This window comes from Rhinopithecus bieti, unplaced genomic scaffold, assembly GCF_001698545.2.
Source record: "Rhinopithecus bieti isolate Rb0 unplaced genomic scaffold, ASM169854v2 scaffold_83013, whole genome shotgun sequence".
Lineage (NCBI taxonomy): Eukaryota > Metazoa > Chordata > Mammalia > Primates > Cercopithecidae > Rhinopithecus > Rhinopithecus bieti.
Window position 1 is genome coordinate 244020 of NW_016830366.1, and position 10189 is coordinate 254208.

Sequence of the window (10189 nt, forward strand, 5' to 3'; positions counted from 1 at the left end):
AAAAGGAGGTCTTCTTGTTACAGAAAACAGTTCTGAACAGTTAACATTGTAAAAGGTGTAAAATACAGGGTAGGGGCTCTGAGCTCTCTGAGGAATTTCCTGACACACACTCTGAACTAAGGCTGAGAGATCTCTGGAAGCCTGGGCCTCTGACCCCTGCCCTGGGCCTGGTCCCCTTCCTCTTTCCCACGAGCCCATGCTCCAGGGCTGACCAGAGACAAGGGCTCTCTCCAACCCTGGCTCAACCTCTCAAGGAAGACCTTGTACAATCTACAGTGGCTCATCCTGGAAGAGGGGGGCTGGACAGAGGTGGGGTCCGCAGGCGATGCCGGGAAGCCTCTCCAGGCCTGGAGCTGGAGTACCTCTCCTGAGCACTGCCAGTGGGGCTCCTCCTCTTTCCACCTTAGCTTGAGGCCCCTAAGGGACCAGGCTCTGGGTGGGGTGTCCAAGAGGAGGGCCCTCCCCTGTCCTGGGCACAGGGCCGTTCTCCAGATGCCAGCAGGGACTTATTTCTCTGGGGGGCCTGAGGATGGGGAGAAGGGTGCTGAGCTCCTTGGAAGCTCCTGCTGCAACTTTTGGTCCCTTCAGTGTGGATACCTGATCCTCCAGCTCGCGCACCCTCTGGTGGTGGGCCCGCTCCCATGCCTCCAGGGTGCGTTCAGCCTGGGCACTACACAGGCGCTCCACCTCCTACTGCAGCTCCAGCTGCTAATGCTGCGCGTCCACCTCCAGTTGGGCTGGGCTGTGGCTCTGCTCCAGCGCCACCATCTGCGCCTCCAGCTGCTAGATGTGCCTCTGGGCCTCAGCCAGCTCTAGGTCAGCCCCCATGAGGGTCCGGTTCGGGGGACCCTTCTCTGCGCTCAGCGGCACTGTGTCCTTATGGCTGCGAAGCTTCTCTCGCTCCACCTTGTCCAGTACCCTCCTGAGGGCCACCAGCTCCTTCTCCAGCCGCAGGGCTGAGCGCTCCACCTCCCGCTTCTCGGCTTCCAGCTGAGCCAGGGCGCGCTGCAGGCTGCCCAAACGTTCCTGCAGCAGCCTCTGATCGTCCTGCAGCTTCTGGACCGTGTGCAGGGCTGCAGCCTGGCCCTCCTGCCGCTGCTGCAGCACCTCCTGAAGCTGTTGTAGCTGGCCCTCGGCCTCCGCCCGCCGCAGCTCCAGGTCAGCCACCTCGCCTGGCAACGTCTGCACCTGCTCGCCAAGGGAGCTGCTCTGCTTCCCTGCCTTAGACAACGTCTGCCCGGCAGCGTCCAGCCATTCCAGGAGCACTTGGCGGTCATGTTCACAGGCAGTCAGAGCCTTCTGTAGATGCAGGTTCTTGTCCTGGGTGCGGTTGAGGCTGGCACTGCTCTAGGCCAGGGCCTCTGTCAGGCCTCGCATCTTGACCCGCAGGAGCCCCTCCCTTTCCTCCACCTTGGCCAGGGCCCCATTCAGCCACTCCACTTTCAGCTGCAGGATCCCGGCCTTCACCTCACTGTCTGCCACCTGTCTCTGCAGGGAGTCCATCTGATTCTGGAGGGCCTGGGCCCGGGCCTCGCGGTCGCTCAGGCCCAGGTGGCTGCGCTACGGCTCCCCCTCAAGCGAGGGCCGCTGCAGTTCCAGCTTGATGGTGCGGCTCTCGGAGGCGTCCAGCATCTCCTCCAGGCACCGCTTGTCGCCTTTCAGCTTCCTCTCGTTGGCCTTCATCTTGCTGATCTTCTCTTGACTGGCCCAGAGCTCGCTCTCTGTGGCCTGCAGGCTTCTCTCCAGTGTGGTAACCTGGTCCAGCGTGGGCCGGCGCTCCCGCTCACTGAGCCGCACACTCTCCTCCTGCAGCACCAGCTCCGCCTGGACCCCGCTCAGCCGCCCATCAACACTGCGCAGGGCTTCCTCACTCTCAGCCACCGCCTTCTGCAGCTGCCTGGCCCTTGAGGTTGTGGTGTCCCTCTCGGCCTCCATCTCGGCCAGTTGGCGATTCGGGGCACTCTGAGTCCGAAGTTCGTCCTGTTCTCTCAGGGTGCTCCGCAGCTCCTACGGGAATTCCCGGAAGGCCCCGCGCACTGCCTCTGGGTCCGGGTCTGGAGGAGCCGGGGAGGTGGCAGGTCCTGGAAATGGTGGCTGGGACCCAGGGCTGCATTCTAAGGTGCTGGGGCGGCTGAGCCTTTCCCCGCTTCCTCCGGCGGGCGCGTCCCGGGTAGGGGAGCCCGGCACCGGTGGCGGGGCGGGGCTGGGCTGGGCTGGGCGCGCAACCGAGGGCGAGGCCGCGGCAAAGAGCGGAGCGCAGTCCACCTAGCTCAGCCTCCACTGCGCACCGCTGCACCCCCACGCGGGCCAGCTCGGCCTCCAGGTCTTGTGCCCGGCCCTCGGCCGCACTCAGCCGCAGGCCCAGCTCCGCAGCCTCGGCCTGCGCCGCCTCCAGCTTGAGCTCCAAGCCACGGGCGTGGTCCAGCTGCTGGTTTTCGGTGCCGCGCACCTCCTCCAGGGAGCCCAGCAGGCCTCGCTCGCGGGTCCAGAGCTCGCCTTCTTTTTCCTGCAGCTTCCGCTGGGCTACCTGGAGCTCCTGCCGCGTCGCCTCCAGGCTGGCCTCGCCCTTCAGCAGCCTCTGCCGGAGGCCCAGGGTCTCCCGCCGGCTCTCCTTCTCTGCCCGCTAGCCCAGCGCCAGGCGGCCCTGCAGCTCTGCCAGCTCGCGGCCCACCCTGGTATTCTCACTGTCCAGCATCTTCATGTGACTCCAGAGTTCCTGTAGCTCCCTCCAAGCCTCCAGCCGTGAGCACTCCACCTCCTGCAGCCCAGTCTGAAGCTCACCGTCCTCCTTGCCCACGGCTGCCTGTGCCGCCTCTAGGAGTGCCAGCTTCTGCTCCTTGTCCTCATCGGTACACTTCAGGTTGATGCATTCGCTCTCTATCTTCTTCACAGCGACCCGCAGTGCCTCACGCTCCTTGGCGCCCTCGCCCAGACTGCGCCACAGCTTGCCCGCCTCCTGGCGCTGCGCCTTAAGGCCCTCCTGGCCCTCACGCAGCTTGCACTGGGCCTCCAGCAGCTCCCACTGAAACCGGTCACAGGCATCCTCCAGCAGCGCAGCTGGGTCCGAAGCTCTTCTGCCTCTCGAAGACGGGAGTCCCGCTGCTTGCCCAGGTCTCGGGCCTGCTCTTGCAGCCGCCTCACTTCCTGGGCGTGGGCCGCAGCAGCCTCCTGCAGCTGGGCCTGTAGATCCCGCAGCTCCGACATCAGAGCATTCACGGTGCTCCAGTCCTGCTCCTGCCGGCTCTGGGCATCTAGTTTCCATGGCTGCATCTCCAGGGAGATGGTGGCCAGGCTGTGCCTTGTACCCATCAACTTCTCTGACAACTTCTCTGACGGAGTCTTTTCAGACCCCTTCAGAGACAAGGCCTGCTGCTTCTTGCCCTGGGCCAAGAGGAGGCCTTCCTCACGCTCCTGCTGCAGGGCAGCGATCTCCTTGCTCAGCCCTTCCTTCTCGATCTCCAGCTGGGCCAGCAGCTCCTCCTGCTCAAGCTGCTGCTGACTCTGCAGCTGGGCCCTCTCGGCTTCCAGGTCCCGCCATGCTGCCTCCTTTTCGGGCTGGACTCCCTGCAAGTCCTCCTTGTGGGCTGCCCACTGCTCCCACAGAGAGGCCTGGACATCCCGCTCAGCCTGCACCAGCTTCTGGGCCATCAGCTCCTTGTCTAAGCTGGCTTTCTGCTGTGTAGCTATTATTCGCTGCCGCAGCCCCGCCAGCTCCCCAGTCAGGGTCTCCTTGGCCAACAGCAGGACCTGCCCATCGGCTTCCAGCCTGATCCCGACGGGCCTCAAGCTGAGCCAGGTGCTGTTGCACCTCAAACAGGCTGCCCTCCACGGTTTCCTTCTCCAAGCGCAAGCGTGTGGCCTCCTCTGATAGGGTGCTGCCTTCATGCTCCGCTGCAGCCAGCTGCATAGCCAGGCCAGTGCGCCCCTTGGCTAGCACCTCCTTCTCCTGGGCCACTCGCTCCGGAGCCTCCACCTGCCACTGTGGCTCCCACCGGGCCTGCTCCAGCTCCTGCTCCTGCCGGCTCAGCTGCTGGGAGAGCTGGTCTAGCTGCTCCTGCAGCTGGCTGAGCTAATGAAGCAGCGTGGGGAGCTGCTGCTCCAGCGCCTCTTGGACGTCCTCTGCCACTCCAGCCCTCCAGGCCCTCCAGGGCCCTGCAGCGCCACCTCCTGCTCCAGCTGCAGCTCCTTCAGCCGCTCCTGCTGTTCTCGCGCCACAGTGGCTTCCTGCTCCGCTTGCCTCCAGCCGCTCCTGCTGTTCCCGCGCCACAGTGGCTTCCTGCTCCGCTTGCCTCAGCCGGCCCTGCAGGGCTGCCTTTTCTTCCTCCAGCTGGGCGACAAGGCGGTTCAGATCCAGCCTGTCCTGAGACAGGCTCTGGTTGAGGGCGCTCAGCTTGGACAGGGAGTCCTGCAGGGATGCCTCCTCTGCCCTCAGCTTGGTCATGGACAGCTCGAGTTCCACCCGGCCAGCCTCAACCTTGGTCAGCGCCTCGGCCACCTGAGCCTTCTCGGCCTGCAGCATGTCCCGCTGCAGTGTGGGGCAGCTCAGTGCCTCCCTCACCTCCACCAGCTCCTTCACCAGGCCTGAGCGCTTGCCTTTCAGCTGCTCTAGCTGTTTGTGGCTGCACTCAAGCTCCTGACACACCCATGCACCATCCTGCACCTCATCCTCCTGCTCTTCCTCAGTCGGTCCCGCTGGCGCTGCAGCTCCTCCTGGGCAACCTGCAGCTTCTCCCGCTCCTTCAGAAGCTCTTGGCCTGTTGCTGGGCCACCTGCAGACTGTGGGCCAGGTTGCTCTTCTCCCTGCTCAGGAGCTCATTGGCGTTCAGCAGCCGCTGTACCTCGCGCTGGGCGTCCTCATGGGCCTGCATGGCGCCATCGGTCTTGTCCCGCTGGTGCTGGAGCTGTTCCTCTAGGGCCCGCTGCTCAACCTCGCTGTCACTAAGCTGCTTCCACAGGGTGCCCAGAAGTTCCTGGTTTGCCTCATAGTGCCCACGCGTGTCCTGGACCTGCAGCTGGTGCTTGTGCAGGGCAGAGTGGATCAGGGCGAGCCTGGAGGAGTCTGAGCTAGCCACAGACCTGCCTCCGTGGGGCGAAGGGCTGCTGCCCGGCGAGGAGCGCTGTGGTGGGGAGGAGATCCTCTGGCCCGAGAGCCCCGCAGGCTGCCTTGGGACGCGTCCGTGGTGTGCTTGGAGCCGCTCAGCTGGACGCCATCTCGGTGTCCAACAGGACGGCCAATGCGAGGTCCCTCAGGGTGTGCTGCAGCCCCTCTCCATCCTCTGTCTCCAGGGCCTACTGCTCCTGTAGCTGCAGGGATTCCAGGGCCTCAGGCTTGCCGAGAGCCTTGTTGACCTAATCCTACTCCAGATTCTGCTTCTGAAGACGCTTCACTGCCAGGCCCAGCTTTATCGCTCTGGCACTGAGGTCAGCCTTGTCCAGGTCGCTTTGCATCTGCTGCTGGGCCAGGTCCTTCTCGCGGAGCACCTTGTCCTGCAGCTGCTCCTCCAGCTGGGCCTGCAGCAGGGCCTGCTTCTCCATGGCCACTTCAGCCCCGCTGTCTGCCAGCTGCAGGCCCGTACTCTGTACCAGGCCCCCTTCCTGGACAGTGCATGATTTCCAGGCCAGCTCCCCTCCCAGCTACGGCAGGTCCCTCACGGTGGACATCGTCACCTTGCTGACCAGCCACCCAACCCCCACCTGCCTCCAGAGGAGTAACAGACGACTGTGCTCATTGCTGAAGTAAGCGTTGAAGGACTCCCCCTTGAGCCTCCATGCTGCCTCCCGCTGCTCCAGCTCCTTGCGTCTGTGTGTCCAGTCTCTGGTCACCTTTCGTATGTCCTCACTCAGAGCCTGGCTGGCCAAGCCTGCCTGGTCCAGCTGCTCTCAGAGCATGCCATTCACCTGGATCAGGCTGGCACTCCTCTGCTGCTCCTCCTCCTCCAGCCGGATGAGGGCGCTCTCCAGGTCTTGGCTGTGCTCTGTGTCCCTCAGTCGCTGCTGCTTAAGCTCTCCGGATCTCTCCAGCAGCTGCTGCTCCAGCTCCGAGCACCTCTTCTTGTACTGGAGAATCTTGGCCTGCAGCTGCTGCACAAGCTGGGCCTGCTGCTGTTGGCCCTCCTGGTAGGCCAGCAGCTTGCGGCCAGTAGGAGGCCTGCTCCTCCTGCACCTGCCTCCACAACTCCACACTCTGCTGTAGCAGCCCCCTGGGCTCCTGCATCTCCAGCTCTCCAGACTCCAGAGGCACAGGCTGCTCCAGCGCATTGTACTTAATGGTGAGCTCATCACGCTTGGCGTGGCTCTGGGCCAGCAAGTCCTCCACACGCGATAGCTCCTGCTGTTGCAGCTGGTTCTTCTCCTGCAGTGAGAGCAGCAGTGCCATCTCTGTGGCCCACAGTGGGACTGGACTCTCAGGCCGGGAGAGGTTGCAGGTGACAATCTCCCTGATGCGGGCAGGTAGGATGATGGTCTGAGGGTCCTGGGCCAGGTCCCGTGCGCCCAAGCCCTTCTCCTGGCCCAGGATGCTTCTCTCCAGTGTCTGGATAACCGTCTCCAGTGTCAGCTGGGCCTCCTGTGCCCTCTATAGCCCCAAACTCATGATGGGGTGTCTGTGGGCATCCCTTCAGTCCCCTTCTGCAGGAGCCCAAGACTAGCTCAGTCAGCACACCCCACAGTCAGGCTGCTGTGCTGAGCACCAGGCAGATTAAGCTTAAATCCCGAGGTGCCCCATATGACCACAGCCGTGGGAGGAGCGGGATGGGGGTTGAGAGGGGAGGGGATGGGAAAGGACAGGAGAGGAGGGAAGCAGAGGCAGGGGGGATCTGAGGGAAGAGGAAGGATGAAGGAGAAGGGAGGAGAAGGGAGAGAAAGGGAAGGAAAAGAGAAGAGGGAATAGGGGATGAAAGGAGGGGGGAATCTTTATTTCTTCATTCAGCTTTGAGTTCCTATCTATTATCCTTTCATTTCACTTTGCAGTACTCTCTTGAGCAGTTCTTGCAGGACAGGTGTAGTGGTAACAAACTCCATTAGCTTTTGTTTATCTGGGAATATCTCAATTTCTCCCTCACATTTGAGGAACAATTTTGCCAGATATAGCATTCTTAGTCAACATATTTTTAGCATGCTGAATATATCAGCCCACAGCCTTCTGGCATCTAATGTTCCTGAAGATAAAATTGCAACAGTTTCATTGAGGATCACTTGTATGTGATGAGTCATTTTTCTCTTGCTGCTTTCAAGATTTTTCTCTTTGTCTTTGTCTATTGAAAGTTTCATTATAAGGTGCCTTGGTTTTGGGGCATCTTTCAGTTCATCTTACTTGGCATTCATTGAGATTCTTGGAGGTTTATATTCATGTCTTTCATAAAATTTGTTAAGTTTTCAGTCATTATTTTTTCAGATATTTCCTTTGCCCCTTTCTCTCTCTCTTTTCCTTTTGGGACTTCCCCAGTGCATATGTTGATGGGCTTGGTGGTATCCACAAGTCCCTTAGGCTCTGTTCATCTTTTCTTCAATCTTTTATCTACCTGTTCCCCAGACTTGATAATTTCCATTGTCCTATTTTCGAGGTTGCTGATTCTTTCTTTTGCCATGCTCAAGTCTGCCTTTAAACCCCTCTTCTGATTTTTTAATTTCAGTTTTGTACTTTTGGCTCCACAGTTTATTTTGGTTTCTTTCTTAGGCTTTCTATCTCTTTCTTGATATTTCCATTTTGTTCATGCATCACTTTCTTGATTTTCTCCACATCTTCCTTTAGTTCTTGAGCATTTTTAAGAGAGTTGTTTTACAGTCTTTGTCTAGTAGATCTGCTGTCATATATACTAGATCAGGGACTGTTTCTGTTGATTGATTTTTTTTCCTTTGAATGTGCCATACTTTCCTATTTCTTTGTATGCCTTGTGATTTTTTGTTGAAAATTAGACATTTGAATCTAATAATGTGAGAACGTTGGAAACCAGATTCTTCCCCTTCCTTGGTGTTTGCTGTTTTTTGTTACTGTTTTTATTTATTGTGTTTCTTTTTTATTGCCGTAGGTTTTTTCTTTGCCAAAGATTAGTCTGGGGTGTAAACTTAAGATCTTCTCAGGTGTTTTCTGAGCCTGCAGCTTTCCCTGTGCAGCATGTGCAGTCACTTTCTAATTTCCCCCATATGTGCAGTTGTTTTTGAACGTCCTAGTCTTTAATCTCTGGCTTCCAAAATGAGAAAAGGGTAAAATGAAGGAAGGAAAAGGAAAAGTGGTGCTAACCCTTTAAATCTTGGGAAGTTGCTTCAACCAGAGTGGGAGGGACTTGCAACAATGAAGAGAGGTGCAACAATAATGGTCACCCACCTCTTTGTCTGCAAGTCTGTGATCAGGAGCAGCAATCAGCTATCTGAGTACAGATGTGCAATACTGGGAGGGCAAGTTCCTTTTTGCCCACCCTTGCTCATGTAAGCTATGTAGAAACTGTTCCATTAACATGTGCACTGTGCTTGCCACAGGGCTGGGGCTGCTGGATGGATAGTTGCTAGTGGACTAAGAACACACTTTACCTCCCATGGAAATTGCAAGTCTTCAATATACTGAAGAGTTCCAAAATAGCTATATCAGGGTCTGTCAGTGCAATTTTTGTCTCAGTGGGGAGACTGATTCCTACTCCACCACCTTCCCAGAATCTTCCTAACCTTAAATTTTAAACTTGCACACTACAAATTATATTTTTTCGAGTTATTCAGCAGCTCAATTCTCTTCCTGACAAAACAAAAGCCTTACCCATGTTATCTTCCCTCAGCACTCTGTCTCCACAATTCTCATGTTATTGTTTTGAATTTTAGTATAAGCTTGTTATGAGTGCACAGAAAACTTTTCTCCTCCCCTTCTCCATACATTTCCTTCTACCCATCCTTCTTTTTATAAGTGTGAGTACAGACTGAGAGTACAGACTCAGGAGAAAAACTATATGGGTACAAATCTTTGCTCCACCAGGTGTGTGACCTTGGGCAAGTTTCCTCATGTTTATAAAGAATGATAATGTAAGTTTCTGTTTTAGGGTCATGGCATTACATTATTTAGTACATGTAATGTGCTTAGAGCCGTACCTGACACAAAGTAAGTTCTCAATAAATGTTATTTTTTTCTCCTTCCTTGTTTGCTTAACCATCAATGTATGTTGATATTTTTAAACCCCTTTTAATTACCATTTACTTGCTATTATTTCTTGACTTCCATTCCTTCCTTGTGGGTTTCTCGTTCTTATTGCTAACATACATTTTTTCAGTAATTGTTTCAGCAAGAGTTGATGGATAGTAAAATGTCCAAGTTCTTCTATGTGTCCCAAGGTGTTCATTTCACATTTTTTCATAAGTTCTAGGCTTATGGATTTCTTGTCATGCTTTGAAGACATTGTGACACATGGAAAATCGAGACTAAGTATCCATCCCAATCCCCTAATGTACCTTCCTGGACTTCACAGTCAGAAAAGTCCAAATCTGTATTTCTCAGATTACCCTGTAGTAGGCGGTTCTGAATATGAATGATATCCCACCAGTTAGGTACTCTTGGGTGAGACTGAAATGATGGATGGGAAGCAGCAGCCACCTTCCTGCTTCTTTGGGTCTTTCTGCTTGTGAATACAGTCATGTAGACTTTATGTTTTCCTGCTTCAGTGTTCCTTTGTGTAGTAACTAGCTTCATGGTGTCAAAAGGTGGTTGTGATATGACAGCAGATTTCTGGTCTCTGAATCACAGCTACAGGAATGTGTTCTTGAAGTTAACAGCTTCAGTGTTGGGCTCCCAATTTCCTACCATCTGAATTGAGTACAAGTGTTACCTACCTTAATGAGCCAGTTCTGCTGTGGTACCCTGGGAGTGTTTTTAGAGGCCCAACCTACCTTTCTCTCTTTCGGCCTTGAAATAATTTTGTAAGGACCTGGTCCATGGTTCAATTGAACTTCTGTTTAAAATAGCTACAGTGAGTTCTGTTTCCTGCAACCGAACCCTTACTGATGCATTGTCTTCTGGCACCCATTGTTGTGGATGATGTTTGTTTTTCTTTTTATGGATAATGTGTCTTTCCTCTCTAGTGACGTTTAGGATATTTCCTTTGTCTTCAGTGTTGTTTAATTTAACTGAAGGGGCCCAGCGGTATATTTTGTGTATGTACATATCCTACTCACCACTTGAGGTTTTTTTGTTTGTTTGTTTGTTTTTTGGCAT

At 55.6% G+C, this 10189-nt stretch overlaps 1 pseudogene; it reads right to left on the bottom strand.

Moving 5' to 3' along the window:
* Positions 1–506: 506 nt before the first annotated feature.
* On the bottom strand, positions 507–6592 carry LOC108524348 (rootletin-like; annotated as a pseudogene).
* Between the last annotated feature and the right edge of the window lie 3597 nt (positions 6593–10189).